The following is a 17,935-nucleotide window of genomic DNA, read 5'->3' on the forward strand; positions in this document are numbered from 1 at the left end:
ACGTTGTGTAATGTTGTGCATCTATTTAAACAAGTGGAAGAAGAATTCCAATGCAGTTTATATTTCTTTTTTTTTCAGCAAGCTGAACATTTTTGTGGTTCTGGACAAATAAAAGACAGAATATTTAACGTGTGAGGTTGGCTGGTTTCATTGCTGTGGGTTTTGTGCGTTCATTAATTCCATTTACGTCTCGGGTGGTGGTGAGCGATGTTGTAGTGTGGTGGTGAGAGAAGGGCGGTGGGGGCTGCGGGATGGGGGGGGGGGTCCTCTGGTCATCGCACGCCAACCCCCTCGAACGCGAGACCTTCCTGAAACTCTTGACAGTGCTTTGACGTGCTCTGTGTTAATTCCAGTAATGGCAGCCATTCTCATTAAGTCATTGTTTGCGTACCCCGAAGGGTGGCCTCGGCGAGACCGAGCGAGGACCCCGCCTCGTTAGCCCCGCACAGCTGTTCCTCGCGGCCGGTGTGGTGCCGGACGCCGTCATTTTCAAGAATAGACGCGAGTGGCCCCGCGAGAGCAAAGAAAAGAAAGAAAAAAGAAGAAAAAAAAGACTGGTCCGCCTGACCACGCCCCTTGCGTGGAGGCTCAGACGTCACCGACGTCCTTTCCCGGGCTGCTGCGCATGCGCGCGGGATGTAACGCAATCCGTCCTCGCAGGCGACATTATTAACAGTTAATCACGCAGGGAAGGCTTTCATAATGGCCTCATTTCTACCAATAGCAGACTAATTATCCGCATTTGCGGCGGCTGTGAATTACCTTTGTGATTACGGCGGGAGCGTCTAATGTGCACTTTGTGGTCTGGGGATGACTTGTTGTTTGCATCTGGCACCACGTACACACCCGCGCGCACTGTCAAACTCAAGCGTGGCTTAATTAAGAAGGTAAATTCTTAATAGCCCCTGCCATCAATTGCCGTGTTTTTCATTTTCTGTTTACTTTTATTTTTGCTAATTAATGCTACTTATCAAATATGACTGTGGGTGTGTGAGTGTTTATGTTTGTGAGGCAAATAATCTTTTAATCCTCCATTCCTTGTGGAAATATGCGCTGCACTTAAACAAGTCATTACGACCCAGGCTGAATGAAAAGGAATGGGAAGAAAACATTTAGTCTGGTTCACTTCACATAAAGTTTTAAAACTTATTGGACTAATCGCGGAATGACTTCTTTGTTATTTCTGCCTTTATATTACACTTTGCCCTGACTGTATCCCACAATGCTCCAGTTTGGTCCTGCAATTTACTCGTTCAAATTCATAAATTCTGAAAAACACCACCATGGTAGGTTGATGTGTGTGTGTGTGTGTGTGTGTGTGTGTGTGTGTGTGTGTGTGTGTGTGTGTGTGTGTGTGTGTGTGTGTTTTAAAAGTTGCACGGAAGTCATGGCTAATAATGCTCGGTTCCCTCGAGAGTGGGAGTGGTGGTCTATCTCTCGGGCCCGGGTAGGAAGAGTATCATTCTTCAACCATCAAAAGTTCTACTTTTGGCTCGTGACTGCAACTTGAGGCGGTGCCTTGAGACAGGGAAGTCTGAGCCTCCTTGTCCTGGCCTGGATGAAAGATTTCCGATTATTTTGCTGATTTTCAACCATTTGAAGTCGATCTTCTATTGCGACCATTGAGAAAACTGCGCCACACACGCTTTCACGACATAATACTTATGTGTTTGTTTGAATTAATCTTGCACCCGAGAATACACACACAAAAATAAAAACTAAAACTAACACCAAAACTCATAAAAACTTAACTACTACCATGCATTTTCGGCAAAAATAAAACTCATAAAAACTAACAACCCCGTTCTAAAAAAATAACACTAACTTAATTTATACAACTCAGTTCAAAAGGAAATGAAAATTCGATTGGTATTGTAACCCTTCTCAGGACCAGTCGCTGTTAAGGAAACTTGTATGTGTGGTACATGAAAGAATGCATTGCACATTCCACATAAGGAAAGAAAACGACCAACACGCCGTGTCAGCGATTGATGACCGCACAGCCCCGAAAGTGGTTGTGTACGCTGGTGTCTTAATTAGCGTTGAATTATTGCCACTCACACAAATGTTGTTTGCTTTGCTTTCAGGGGTTGGGGTGGTTTGAGGCACAGGTTTATTTATTTATTTATTTTTGTGGCGTGGTGGAGTGGAGTTTTTTTTCTGGCCTCACCCCCCTTTGCACATCACTCGTTTGTTCTTCTTTATGTTACATTAGCGCCTAGCTAGCTCGCAGTGTAGACATGTTTATGTGACCCGGTGATTTAAGCATGTGTTTATTATAGCCATTAGTAACACAGACATGTTTATGCAAGCCTCTGATCATTATACTAGCTAGTAGCGTGGACATGTTTATGTTATCCTCTGGTCATTAAACTAGCTAATAATGTCACTATGTTTATGCTAGCTTATGTGTTTAGCATACAACCATTGTACTTGCTAGGACTACAGACATGTTTATTGTATGTTAGCTGGGGTTTTTTTGGGGGGGGGGGCTATGGTTATACTAGGTAGCAATGTAGACTGTGTTGTGTTTAAAATGACATTTTCAAGGCTGGGTTAGGGTTCCGAACAAGGGTAAGAGATTCAAATTTACAGTTTTGAGCTTGGGTTATGGTTTCCAAGTAGCGTTTCAAGCCTGGGTTTGTGTTTCTTAACCAGTTTCAGGTTTTCCAGTTCAGGTTCAGGTTTCAAACAAGCATTAGTGATTCATGGTTAGAATCAGAATCAGAATCATCTATTGGTTTAGGGGTGTAAACTGGGTTTAGGGTTTCAATCATGGGTAAAGCGTTTCAAAGACGGGTTTGAGGAATGGGTTAGAGTTGACAACTGGGTTCAAACCTGGTTTAGGGTCTCCAATTCGTGTTCGAAGACAGGGTTGGGTTTTCAAGACGAGCTTTGGTGTAACAGGGAATTTAATTCATCAAACTAGTTCCACTTCCATTTGGTCTTTGTGTTCAAAACATATGGCTGCTTTCGCATAGCATAGGCGTTTTCTTTCAAATGTTTTTTTCATCTTTTGAAACAAATCTCTTGGACTCTTAAAAACGATCACGAATGGTGTGTGTTTTATACCGGCCCTGCCCCTACAGGGGTACCGCGTACACTCTGTCTTCTTCAGAGTGTACGCGGGTACGGCTCATATGACTCACCGCCATATTAGCTTTAATTAGCCTGTTGCTATAACGAGGTGTTCACGTCTAGTGGGGGCGAAGAAGAAGAAAAAGAAGTCGGAGGCAATCAGTGGTGCAAAGTGCAAATGAGACTTACTTACTCACAAATGAATTATACGCCCCCCCTTTTCTCTCTCTCGCTCTCTCTCTCTCTCTCTCGCCCCCCCCCCCCCAGCCCATTAATTAAATCCTCTGGCATCTGAGGTCTTTTTCTTAATTTCAAGTCCCATTAGCATAATAAACAGCGTGTGAGTTAGCACAATGTGATGGCGCTAATGGAGGCTATTTATTTGACGTTATTATTTAAAGCTTGGCTAATGGGAGGAGAAAAAGAAATATATCTCCGACGTCAGGCTAAGGTGGTGACGCCTCGGTCGCCTTTTAAAGAGTCGCTGGAAAGGTTTGTGCGCCGATAATTTAAAACGTAATTATCGGGCTCTTCAGTTATAATTTCAGGCCCGAAATGTCCTGAATCTTGAAAAAAATAAAGGGATTATTAAAAGACAATAGCAGCAAAACAAAGTGGAAAAAAAGGCAGACGATGTCATCATCTGATTCTACAGGGTTAGGGTTTTTAAATAGGGTTGGGTTTTAAATTTGGGTTTTAAGACCTGTTTAGCAGAACACCTCCAACCAAATGATGACTTTCTACAGCAGCCTGTTTTTTCGTGGAAACCTTTCTGGGGTATTTTTGTGTGAATGTGTGTCCGTGTGACAGTCATTCTGGAAAAAAAAAAAGTTGTAGCCTCAACGTAAGCGGCGTGAAGAAAAGTGTGATCGCTGCTGGTTTCAAAGTTCAGACTGGAGAAAATCAGTCGACCATAAAATGTACTTACAGACTGTATATTGTGTTTTTTTATTGGTGCAAAGTGACAAATTCTTCCATAAAGAGAGCAAATTTCATTTGGACAAACGCGCGCCGTCAGAGTGAGTCCATTCTCCCTCTCTCGCTATCTCTCTCACTGCATGTAGATGTATTATTATTGTGATTTCCTCGCCACAATAAATTGCTTGTTTCTGTACATTTGCCGTATCGGGTGTCATTAGGACGACAGCGGATCGATGCGCTGCGAGCCACGCGAGGTCCGCTGGTGTCATCAGCTTACGTCTTCCTGGAAGCAACCTTTGCTTTGAAACGAACCCCCCCACCCCCCCCATCCCCCGCCCCAAAATCATAAACCCCGATCATACCTTCAGATTGGCAGATCCCAAAAGTCTGTCAAGCAAACCCCAACTCTGTTTGTCGTTGCTCTCATGATATCAAAAAGAAAACGGTTCCAATCTGGTTTCGGGTATGCTTCAGCAAATGGTGTCAGAAGTGGGAAACATTTATATCTGCGACCTGGCTAATATGCCAAAGAATCACAATTCTATAGGGCTCTTGTTTTGATACCAAGAAACTATTCCTGACAGCGAACTGCAATGGTTTTCCACTTACCAGACTCTGGTTCAAATCTGGATTGAGTACGCTTCTGTGGCGAATGGGTGCTGGTTGTGTTTGGGATCTGTTTAGTACGCCAAAAACGGAAAAACTCTTGCTTTGGCACCACGAAACCAATAACCATGACATTTTTCAACCTAACAGATTTGCAGTCCAATTTCTGTTCGGGGTTCCCTTCTATGATGAGTGGTGTCAGAAGTGGGACTCCAGTTGCGTGTGCGACCTGGCTAATAAATCAAAGATGCAACCTCGGTTGAGAACACTAAAATGATGTCCGAAGCGGGATGCCTGTCCGTAATGTTTCCTTTGAAAAAAAAGCTGCGTTTCGAGTGTTGCTTGGCAGGTTTTGGGACATGTTGTCTCATGTTCCCCTGCAAGGTTGTCGCAGTTAAGTGACACGGAGGCTCAGGCAGAATTCAGGATGGACTCGCTCCATTAGATTAGCCGCCGGCCGTAATCCGTCACGTGGCCCGGCCCAGCGTAATGGAGCGAACATTGATCCGTCCTCGCCGTCTTTAGCTGATTGAGTCGGATAATTAAAAAGCCTCTCGTATGGTGCCTCCATTACAGATTGTTTGTCTAAATGCTTTCTTCTCTATCTCGATACTGCCAAAGTTGGAGATGGTTTTATTTCTATTTAGTTATCTATTGGAGGGGGGGGGGGGTGACTGTAGACCAGAGGTCACCAATATGGTGACCAGGGGCACTAGGTAGCACCCAAGGACCACAGAGGTAGCAACACAGGCTCAGATGGTCACCCTCCAGAGCATTTCTCAATATTGTAGAAGAGATCTTTCCAAAATGGGACTATGATTGTTATTGGTACGGCTGTTGTTGTGCCCATTGTTCTCTTGTCCCATTTGACTTGACTGAAAACTGCTGCATGTTTCCCACCTTGATAAATCATTGTTCATCCCTGTCGATGGCGCCGTTGGAGCACCTTTAGATCGGAGGTCAGCACAGCTTTTGAGTACAAGATAAAGAGTAGGGGCCGAAAATTCTTGTCATGACGATCATGAGGGAGATGAAATGCCACCAGCTGTTTGTAATTGTGCTTTGTGGAATTTCATTAGCGTGTTTATAAATTGTAGTTCTTTTTATAAGTTAAAAAAAAACATTTAATGCTGACATAATAGTACCTTGGCGGCGATGATGACTAAAAAAAGCAGTCCTCACCGAAGCGTCATGAGTGGAGCGACGGCCCATCAGGGGATCGAAAGGTGACCTTTTATCGTACGAATGTGTTGCGACGTTGTCACCCTTCATGTGGCAGCGTGCTGTGATGGCTCAGCGAGAGGAAGGAAGCGAGCGAGGATGGAAGGAAGGATCAAGAGAGTAGCTTTCAAGCTTTCAGCTCTTATAGATCACCGACCTTGTCATTTGTAATTGCTACATTATCATCACGGTGAGCGAGGGGCATTCGACGCCCAATGACTCGTCGCGGCTGCCGGTTGGTGTGGCGGCGGCAGTGGCGACCGGGACGATTGTTTCCACTTCGGTCCGCCCTTTTGGCCGGCTGAAGGAAGGCATGTGGAGCAACATTTTTTGGGCCATTTACAAAAACATTTGGTCCAAGTACCGTTCCAACATGACCGATGTTCATTTGGAGGTGTGCACACTGCTCGCCATTAGCAGCTCCCGTCAGGACTCCGCCCCCTGGCTGATTCCGTACACCCCAAATTTGTCAGAGTAAAAGTAAGGATGCGTTGTATTGTGCAATGCGATTCATGCAGTTCTGCGAGGTACCCCAATATAGATTTTACCTTTCAATAATTCTAAGTAATAAATCAATTAAATTGGGTGATTTTATAATTAGATCGCATGCTAAAAAAGTGGGTGCACTCCGGTCAAATATATTACAATGAAATATATACTCCGTGAATATAGAAATAATATGAATGTGGAAAAAACCCAAACAACAAGAATATAAACACACATTTTCAAATCACCTCCAAATGGAATGGTGGGGGCGGGGGGGGGGCGACCTAGCTAGCTTTTTTTAATGTGACTTTTTAGTCTCTGTCTGACAAGCACAGCGCAAATGAGCGGTCCTTTTGTAGGTTTGATAAATGTGCACGTCCGGGCGTCCCTAATCCAATAAGTGTCACAACAACAACAACAGCGGCGGCAGCCGTTTCCCCTGCCTGCTTTTTTTTCTTCTACTCTTCTTTGAAAGGACGCGAGCCTAATGAGCCGCGCGCAATAAGCTAGCGCCGCGTACTTTGAAGCTATCAATACGCGGCCGCTGCGAGTGCATTAGCGGCGTGATGTCTTGTGACTCGCCGCGCCCCCATTGGCCCGCGACCGTTCACGTGACCGCCGGTTATATTTCATCATTTGCGTCGCTATCACGGCCCATTTGGAAATGTGCAAATTCTAATTAGCCACGAGGCTCTTGTTCCTTAATGCCCCCGATATTAAATTATTCCTGCGCCCCCCCCCCCCTCCTCGGTGGAGACTATGCAAATGTCCGCTCTTATGTCAACGGCTTTCCGGGGCCCCTCTCGTTTGTTACGTTTGGCGACGCTCTCTTTGTTTATGCGCATTAGCGCCGGCGCTGTCGGACGCGAGCTAAGCGAGAGCAAAGCGCGGCCGTGTTTTGTGCTCGCCGTCCATTAAGCCGCCGCTCATGCGAGCGCTCAAACTGCTTAATGCTCGCCAAGCGACTTTAAAGTGCACACGCGCTAAAATGTGTTAACGTCCACTATTTGTATGCACTAAAGCGACGTTTAAAGAGGTCCAAAGCGGTATATACTGTCTGTGCTAAATGCACAGGCGTGACGGAGGAAATGTCAAAGAAAACAAACAGACGTAATAGGTGAAAACCAAACAAAAAGCAAACCCCTGCCATTATGTTTCTTCCCCCTTTAAATTGTTTCTTTGTTGTTGTTTTGCTGTCCAAATAAATGGATGTGTTTTTTTTTAACACTTAAAACAACTGTTGCCCCTCAAGCCAATTTCACTGCACATAAAAAGTTGGTAGGCATATCTATCATGAGTAGACCCACGAAAAACTCTCAGGAAGCCATGTTCGAAACTGAACAGAAAGTTTTGTTGGGTCATTTCTTGCGGTCCTTTGAAAAGACAAATCTGGACTGGAGATTTTATTCAGTCGGTACCAATTTTTAAAAATTCAGCTCACTAATCCAAATTTGCAGCTTGACATTTGTGAGGAATGTATACTTATCTTCATGGATAAAGACCCACAAAAATATCTCAAGAACGAATGACTAAAAAAAAGACAAAGTCACATTTAGACAAAAATTAACTGGTCGCAAGTCAATTGCAGACTTTTTGAAGGCATAACTGGAATACAGTACCATAAAATTTTGTGGTCTTTTCACACGTCTTCCTTGGCAGAGGTTCCCCCATGTGTGCAGTCAGCGTTTTGCGATGGCTGAACTTTGATTAAAAGAACGTCAGAGCGTCTTTATGGCGGCCAAACAAGCTCTGTAATCAACTCGTTGTAACGCTTTCAATGCTAATTCTTCTCCCGCTCGCTGCGGCTTAATGGACTTGTTACAGCTCCGCTCTGCCATTATGCTGAGGAGGAGCGGGAATTAATCTTGCCGCTACATGCGTGCCGATCTCCCGCGTTAACAGCTGGATCTACGATATGCTCCCAGCTCGGCTAATTAACAAACCGCAACAGATTCCGACAACTCCGCTGAAAAGTTAGAGCAATGGCGCAGAGGTTGGAGGGCGGGGTCTATTCTCGGGGGTGGTTGTGGTGGGCCGCACCCCCTTACCCCTCCCCACCCGCTTATCTTTCTGCACGCCTCATCCTTCATGTACGACCGCTCGTCATGTCCCATCAGTGTTGCGGTTACACCTGAACACTCGACTGGTGCCAAACACCTGGCGTCCGCGTCGCTCTGTCCAAATGAAAAATAAGCATAATCTGCGTCCGGCAAATGAGGGGGCTCGTGACGGATTGGGCGGCTGCTTATGCAAAACGGACCGGAGAAACGCCGAGTGCCCGCAACGACTCTTGACTTCTACTGTATGTTACTGCGCGATTAGCGTAATTAGCCACCACAAGCTAGTTTTGACCAAAATAGTCGGCCATGTCTTTTAGGTTATTTTATCCCCTGTCACTTTTCTATAAACATCTCAATACCCCTATTTGAGAACCAAAAGTCGAGTTTATACCCCTTTGAAAAATTTGGGGAACTGGTCTATTTTGGGATGGATTTGGTGAGTCTGTGGGCCTTCCTCCAGTGTTAATGTTTTTTGTCATTTTTGAGGAGTGCTTTGTTACCCGCCGGCTCGTATCATGTGACCGCGCCGCTTCAACTATCCGCCGCTTGAAATATCGACTTCAATATCTCATTTGGAGGAAAAAAAAAAAGTGAATCATGTCATCTGGTGATGTTAAATCCATACTCATTTGCGCGCTGGAACGTGCCAGAACAGCGACGATGGGAGGCATCCCCTCTTGAAAAGCCGAGCTTGACTTCGCAACGAGGGACAAAATGCAGGCAAGCATTAAGACCAAATGAAAAGAGCTATTGATTGTGCTCTTAATGCTGCGCTTTCTCTTTGCCTCATTTCCGAAATGCACGATAACAAGAGCTCACCACAGCGAACAATGCTCCTTAATGAGCGCTCGCAACCAAAGAATTAGCGGACTGATTCACAGATGTTCCATTTCTCTTAATCTCGGTCATGATGCAATCGAGACGTGATTTGATTTTTTTCAAAAGCCATTGCGTTGCGTCAGCGACATGCCAGATCATTGGATGCCGACGAGATGGGATTGATGTTAAAATCCATGAGCTTGTCAATCAAATCAAAATATGGTTGCTTGATGGTGTCCAGATGGCGAAAATAAAACAAAGTGAATTGATGGAATCATAACTGTGATGGGTTTTGTTGACAAAGACAGTCAGGAGTACATTACCCACAATCCCAAGCAGTAGCCCGTCTCAATCATTGGGCTGCAAGTTCTCAAGTTCGCTTTGGAAAGCGAATCTAACAGGGCCATTAAAAAACTTGGAAAATATGACACAAAGTCTGTGAAATGATAAATCACCGATGTGTTCTTTTACTATATCCTCTATTATCAAAGGGTGGAACAAAAAAAATGTTAAGTGTTCCCATACTTCAATAATTAATTTGGCACTGCCCCTTTAAGTTGAACTCATGCCTTTGACTCTCCCTTTTTTCCTCTTGATGTCCATGGGGAGGTAAGCATTTTTAGATTAGGTTTGGCAAGCGAATACAACCACAGCACACATCTATTTTACATCGGACATAGCTATCGGCCTAACTAATACCACCACCATGCATCTCTAGTTTATATACACTGTTAGCACATACTTTAGCCAGAAGAGACTACCACTCTGTGTTACACATTAGCATGAGCTTCGGCTGGCTAACATGACCATTGGACACTTTTATTTCATATCGCCAGCAAACGTGACCACAACGCACCTGTTTTACATCTACCATCAGTGTTAGTCTTCCAGCATGACCTCAGCGCACTTCTATTTACCACATGTTAGCATTGTGTCCTGCTGTTTCACATGCAAAGTAAACATTTTTATTTGTACAAACACACATAACATGCCAGCTAACTCTACGGGCATGCATCTTTAGTTTTCAATTCAGTTGGCATTAGCCAGCTAAAGCCACCACATCACAGCTCCATTTATTATATAGTTAGGTTTCGTCAACGGATCCATGGTGCACCTCTCGCATTAGCCTTAGCCTAATGAAACAATCAGATTACACTTCCAATCACAATGCACTCTGCTTTACATACCCTGTTAGCATTAGCCAGCTCACACACCCACCCACCTCTTGGTTTACATGTATGTTTAGCATTAGCTTTAGCCAGCGAAGACCACCACAACACACCTCTATCTTACAGCACATACTGTGCTCTAGCTATGGCAAGCTAAGATCACCACACCAGACGTCTATTTTACTCTCAAGTTACATTATCATTAGCCCGCTAAAACCGTAACACATTAAAAAAAATAAAAACAAGGATCATGTTGCCTTGGTTTACATGTGGCCAAACTTAGCAACACAACAAGCTTGTCGAATGGTATTTTTTTATCAGCTTCATCTATATGGATTTAGTAGTGTGGTTAACGCATGTAAACATGAAAGCCAGAGCAGGTTTATCTCAGGTAGCTTTGATGTAAAAAAAACCCCGATGCGTTAATTGTCGACAGCAACGAGATTGTATCTGCTGATGCTATCGCCACATTGCCTTACCTGAGGCTACACATTTGTATCGAAAGTCTGAGATGTTTTTAAACATGAAGCACGGTAATGTAAACTTTGAATTTTGTCTACACATGTTTAGTCGTGGTTGGTCACATTCCTCAACGCTAATCAGAAAAGCAGTTGGAAGTATCGCTCTGAGCGAAGGGTAATGATGATAAGATCTATGTTTTAAGAGGCTTGAGATAAAATCGTGGGCTAACTCATTTTTTGTCATTTTTAGCGAAGTTTTAAGTTATTAAAGAACTGAATAGCGAAAAGCTATAATTCGAAGAATTCTGGTGTAAATTATGGATTAGGTCCATCTTTGATATGTTATCCGATCATTCGATGGGCTAATCCAGGGGTGGGCAAACTTTTTGGCTCGGGGGCCGCATTGACTTTTAAAATTTGACAGAAGGGCCATGTCAGCACGAGCTATGGTACATTAAAAAAAAACTGCATTTGTTGACAGTCCATATCAAACATCAACAGAACAAAAGCATGAAAGTACGGTATTAATATACTTTTTTTTAAATGACAAAAGTGTTGTTGATGACCTATTTTAGCCTGTGCATCGCTGCAGATGGGTTGTGATCAGACCAGTAGAAGTAGAGCGATACAGAGGTACTAGGTGGTCGAAAAGATTGCCCCGCCCCCCCGTGTTCTGCAACTTCAAGTCAATGCGCCATCTGGCGGTGAAATGCCTGTCATTACAAGTCCAATTGAAATGAATGCAATCATTCACATCCAACCTTAATTGTGGACCAACCTTCGGCGGGCCGGATTAAAAAGACCAACGGGCCGGATTCGGCCCGCGGGCCGTAGTTTGCCCACCACTGGGCTAATCGGTTGAACAATCTACTGAAATTATTTTGAACAATTTCTCTGCATTTTGATGACATCATCCAAAGAAGCGTTCAATCTTTTAAGGCTCATGTTTGTGGAGCGGGAAACACTTTAACTTCCCGCTGTTCTTTTCTTTTTCTTTTTGCTGACTCGGCCATTCCTTCCATCCTGGGACAGTGGCATGCCGGAGACCAGATGGTCCCGTTTCCCCCCCGACTGGGAGAAGCCGCTGTGCAATGCATCCGGAATTGGGCAACCGTGCTCACTGGATACTTCATTAGGTAGGCCATCGAATAAGTGTCATTGCAAAACGAGCGAGAGAACGTTGAGATCTCTGAGGGATGTGTGTTTTTAACTGGATTCATTTTTGTGGTAGATTTTGATACAAATATTTCATTTCAATGTATTAATTGTAAATTGTAAATTTCCCCAGTGTGGGACAAATAAAGGATATCTTAATACATGTATGTTGAAATTTTGCGTATTTCAACATACACAGAGAAAGCATCATAAATGCCGTAATAGAAAGGAATATACATTTATTCAGCTGGCATTTTAACGTCACAAATATTCCATCCCATTTTCGCACGTGAAAAGTAACTTGCCATGTTCATTAAATTAATTCTAACATTCTGAAATTCCTCATTTATTTCAAATTAGGATTTCAAACCTGGATGACAGTTTCAAACAGGGGTTTTAAAACAAAGGCTTGTTTAAGGAGTTCAAATTAGGGTTGCGTTTTTCAAAGTGGAGTTTCGAGCCTTCATCGGGGTGTCAAAGGTAGGGCACGTAAGAGGGTTAGGGTTTCAAATGTACCTACAGTATGTTTTAATCTTGCCGTGTTACTGATCAAAGTTAAAACAAGATAAATGAGCCCTTGGATATGTTCATCGGTTCGAGTGTTGCCTAATGAGTCACTTGCACGTTTAATTCCCTTCAAGTAGTTCGTTGAGAGGGTGACGCCGAGATCATGAATAATGAATGAGCTTGTTCAAGTGCCCCGCCCCCTACCACCTCCCCCATCACCCTGGAGGGCACGAGCGAAATAGTTGAACTTCCATCGTCTCGTCAAAACAAACCGGCTGATTATTTCCTCTCGCGTCTCACTTTGGAGTCGTTATTGAAATCAACTGAAGGTGAAGATGAGCCGCTGGCTGACTGGACCGTTACCGGGCTTGCACTTTCACTAACACAACCTGACAGCACCCCAGTAAACTATCACTGCCAGGGCTAACGTTTCAGAGTAGGGTTTCAAACCATGGTTAGGGTTTTAAACGAGGGCTGGGCTTTCGAAAGAGGGTTTTGAGACACGGTTAGGGTTTTAAAGTACGGTTTCACGACATGGTTATAAATATCAAATGCGGTTTCAGGCCATTGCTCGGCTTTCATAATCGGGTTTCAAATTCAACTCGTGGTTAAGGTTTCAAATTATGGTTTCAGACGAGGGTTAGGGTTACAAATTGGGATTTCCAGACATCGTTCAGGGATTCAAATTAGGCCTCAAACAAGGGTTAATGTTTCCACTTGGGGTTTTGAGACACGCTTGGCGTTTTAAATTAGGATTTTAAACGAGGGATAAGGTTTCAAATTGGTGGTTCAACACAGCGTTAGGGTTTCAAAACATGATGCACAAGCTATGCATGCGATCCCTCATGTTGCATGAAAAGCAGTAGTCGTCGTCGTTGTTGTGTGGAGGGGACGCTCACCTTGCGCCGTGATCCTTCACAATTCTCTGGAGTTGTTTGGCAAAAAAAAAAAAAAAAGTAGTGTAATTGTGACTATTCATCATCCAGCCCAGCGCTGCTAATTGCAGCCCAGTCCACAAAACTCTCAGGTGGGCATCGCTGACTATTAAAGGCACCAAAAGCTGCGTACTCTTTCTTTTTTTTTTCTTTTAAAAGTGTGACTTATTTAGTCGCTTCTATTAACCAGTTAGGCTCCTGTCAGTGCGACTCAGTCCCATCATCCTTCACTAACTCCCCGCCCCTTCCCCTCCTCGGAATTAACAGGTAATTTGTAAACGTCACTTTGGGTTAGACGCCTCATTTTGTCGCCGGCTTTCCCAACAATTCGTTTGACACAGGCTAATTTTTCCTTGTCGCACGTGCTCGGGATTTGGCGGGCAAATAGAGTTATGCTCCGCTAAGGAAATAAATGAGAAGCACTGACGAGCGAGTCCATCAATCAGTGATAAGGTAAGGTAAGATATGTTCAGTCAGTATTAACGTACGGTATGCTTATAGCAACATACCTGACGAGCGTAGCTAATTACATGTTCCGCTGTCGTTGTTTTTCTTTCATGCACTTGTAGTTTTCTAAGGGTAAAAAAAACCTTCCTGAATCTTGAAAAAAGTCGGACTTCATTCTCGTAACTTTTTTTTTTTCTAAATAACTTTTTTGCTGAGCAAAGGGCAATACAACTTTTTCTTGAGAAAAAAAAAGACTCATCTTGGGAAACTAATATTCTTGGGGGGAGGGTGAAAGTGATTTTTTTTTTTTATTGTTGATAAATTTGTTTTTATTAAAAAAGACAAAAGTTGATTTTATCTGAAAAGCAATGATTTTTTTTTTCCTGGAAACTAAAATACGACTTCTTTGAAAAAAATGTTCGCTCAAGATGACGACAAGAAAAGTGGCTATTTCAGAAAAAGACTTGACTACTTTTTTCCTCACATGTACACTGTATGTTGGATCAAAGTGTGTAAATGGGATGAAATATTAACTCATTCACTCCCAAAGACGTTTTTAAACGTCTTTTCAGACTTGGTCCAGAATTGGCTGGTACTGAATGAGTTAATGTCATGATGTGTTGTGTTCTGTTATGATATGATTTCAACAACACAACAGCAGAAACTATGTACACTATTGGATAAAATACTTTTTAGAATCCGAAGCTTTGAACAGTTTTCTCTTCCTGCCGAAATCCTTAATTATTATTCTAAGATTGCAAGTTTTAGGAAAAAGAAAAAAAAATACTTTTTTTGGAAAAACAACTATTTTTCATTAAAAACTAAGACTTGAAAAAATGCATTTTCCCTCGTATTTTTTTATCTTGAAAAAAGTGTCTTTTTTTTAATGAAAAAAAAAGTTCGGTTAAAAAATAGCATGTATTGTTACAAATGAAAGTGCTACATTTTTGTCTTTTTTTTTTTTTTTGCACGACATGACTACCACAATCGGAAACAAAAAAAACACCTGCTTTTTTTTTTTCTTTCTTTCATCTGCCGCCCTCATTAGCCCGTGCAGTTTTTCTCTCCCTTTGTTATCACTGTGAAGTATTTCGCTAGCGTAGGGTCATACTTTCAAGGTTGGGAAGGGAGGTGGGACCTTTTCGTCCCATTAGCGAAGAGGACAATCGTAATTAGGAGAATGGGGAATCTGGAAGGATACAAAAAAAAAAGGAGCAGGAGTGAAGGGAAGCGGTCCAAAATGGTGAGTGTGATTGATTCAGTGAGGAGGATACCCTTGCTGTAATGAGAGCTCTATAATTAAGACGGAAGAGCAACGACCGCAACCAAGACACCGCACTTGTGTCAAGGGGCCTTGAACGCTTACACCGGGTGTAATTGCATTCGGGCATATAACGAGACGCTTGTCCATTCTGATGGCTCCGGACGGTGGACAAGTCACCGTTTTCACACGGTAAGGTAATCATTATGCGAGTAATTCGGATGAGCCAAGCTCTGGCCACACGCAACGACGAGAACTTAAAATGCGTTTTCACGCAATGACGATAGCTAAAATCCTTCAGACTTTAACACCGGTTTGGTATACACGGCGGCATTTTTGTCACAAATCTCAGGGACAAGATGACCTTTGAAGAACCCCTGCAAGTGGCCAAAATAAAATAGCTGCTTCGAACCAAAATGGCAGACATCCCCAGTCTTTACGGCATGGCTTCTTGAGACCTTTTTTTGTAGGTGTACTCAGGTTCCAGTTTGACAACAATCAATCAACAAAATCTGTCAAATGGGTTTGCCATTGACTGACCCCTGAAAATGGCCGAACTGAGCCAGAAATGACTGCTTCGAGTCAAAATGGCAGACTTGTGACATGCTCCTTGCAATTGAACAAAAAACACGAGGCGAAAGGCATGTGTTGAACAGCATCTGATGTGCGATGATGATGACAAGCATGATGACGATGAGTCAGCGTTCACATGGAGGCAGATTGGAAGACCATCTGTCCCAGGTTGCACCGCCACAGCCTGGCGTCCGTCGCTAATGAGCAGGACTGACAGAAAACAACAACTTGAATCCAAATATGTAGAGAAATGGGTCACTCCAAGACTGGAAGCCCCTTTAGGAAAATAGATGGATATGTTCGACAAAATAAAAGATTTAATACCGTTTTAGATTTGTATTTTGAATCATGGGGGGGAATCATATTTTCAGATTTTTTTTTCCAGGGGCTGAAAAAAATCATATCTTAGGACAAAATATATATTTTTATTAAACTCTTCATTATTTGTGAGGTAATTAGAATACAGGAAACATTATTTTTGTCGGAAAAAAAAGTTCTTTTAGATATCAACTCCAATTCTCCAATCAAGAAAGTCAATCACATCCCCAGCGTAGTTCAGCGTCCAAAAGTAGCTTAGAAGAAGAAACACAATTCCTGATTCAACATGGCAAATAAGCATATGGAATCACAGACGATATTACTATCCCAGTAGAACGTTTTGGGTTTTTTTTTCTTGCCCCCCGTGAAAGAAAATGGACAGGGTGGAAGAAAATCCCATCAAAAGGTGTCATGTGTCAGATTTAAATAAGCCGTTTTTTTTTAAACTATGAAATCAACATACTGGATGGCTAAGAGGCTAACGTGTTAAAGCGTGCCACTGACGTCAATGAATGTAATCTGTGGTGTCGTATGCTAATCTTTAGCACAGGCATGTTCGCACTGAGGTAAAAGTTGCGCATGACGATGGTGTTGACACATGGCGTTCTTTTGGATCAATGATACATTTTTGTGTGCTAGCCATTAATGGATTATGGATACATGAAGCTTTTTCTTAGTGGTCATCATACGCGAGCAACGGTATGTTTACTCCAGGTGGAATTCTCACGATCTGTTATCAACATGGCTAAGCTAGCTCACCTTGAGGTCTTATTCCTGATTTATCTGATATCTGAAAAGCAGCATCCATTTTGGAATGGAATGCCAAGCTATGCTAGCTTGCTACATATATGCTAATTCCCCATGCTATGCTTGTTCACATTAATCCGTCGGCTTTTTCCTCCTTTCTTCTTTCAAGCAGCGTACGTTTCATTTTGGCATGTTATCTACTTTCAGTACTCCTGTTATGCTAAATTAGCGATGTGTACTCACAAATCTACGCTTGCTTGATCATTACATAAAATCATTACATCAGGACACGCGCACTACGACCTTTGCCAATATGGCCGCACTCCCTCGCCGTGTTGTCTCAAACGCAATTTGTCGATGATCGAAGGCGGTTTGATTTGGACATTTTCTTAGGCTAAGTGCTCTCAGAGAGCAAATCTAATAATAAAAAAAAATGCAATAAAAAAAATCCTCTCTTCTTTTTCTTGAAATGTCATTTCCTGACATTGCCTCTGAAAAAAAAAAAATCAGATTGATCAAATCTTAACGAGCTGTGCTATTTGCCGGAGTGGACTTTGGGATGTTGACCTTTTGCGCACTCCACGCAGAGAGACGACATGTGGCCTGCAGCGGTGGGGGGGGGGGGCACCCATTGAAGTGAAATTACGGTGACGTGCAATAAAACAGATTAGATTAGACCGCAAAACCAGCCACTAGTGGGCCGCGCGTTTGCCTCGCACTTCGGAGGTTCCCCGTTCGTTCCCATCTGCCCTCATCCGCACACTCCGTTGTTTATCCATTCACGCACAGATATTGACTGGCTACCAGTCCTTTTTTTTTCTCTGTATTAGCCCTAGAAAAGATTGGCGACCAATCAATCGTTTGTGAAGGTTACCAGATATCAACAAGCGACGGTCCAGTTAATTTTTTTTTGCATGCTGCCGTGTTCTGTTGTTGTCTTGCGACCAATCCAATGTCTATAGTTGACCAGTCCATTATTTTTACATGCCCTGACATTGACAGTCGACCCCGGCCATTTTTTTATGTACATGTACTGTATGGTTGGTTGGCGACCGGTCTGTTGCTTCTCGTTATTTACCCTAGAAAGAGTTTCAAATGACATCAACAAACGACCAGTCTATTTGTAGTCTACCTGTGCATTGACATTGGCTGGGGACCTGTCCTTTGGTTG

General features: G+C 43.0%; 1 long non-coding RNA gene across 1 annotated transcript in view; it reads left to right on the top strand.

Moving 5' to 3' along the window:
* The first annotated feature begins 9,773 nt into the window (after positions 1–9,773).
* LOC147203058 (uncharacterized) overlaps positions 9,774–17,935 on the top strand; it is a 31,593-nt gene continuing 23,431 nt past the window's right edge. The window contains exons 1-2 of the long non-coding RNA XR_015101356.1: positions 9,774–9,800; positions 11,854–11,957. This is a non-coding gene — a long non-coding RNA (uncharacterized LOC147203058). The remainder of the gene's footprint in view (positions 9,801–11,853; positions 11,958–17,935) is intronic.

Source organism: Hippocampus guttulatus, chromosome 7 (assembly GCF_054856545.1).
Source record: "Hippocampus guttulatus isolate MCC_2025c chromosome 7, RoL_Hgut_1.0, whole genome shotgun sequence".
In the NCBI taxonomy this organism is placed as follows: Eukaryota; Metazoa; Chordata; class Actinopteri; order Syngnathiformes; family Syngnathidae; genus Hippocampus; species Hippocampus guttulatus.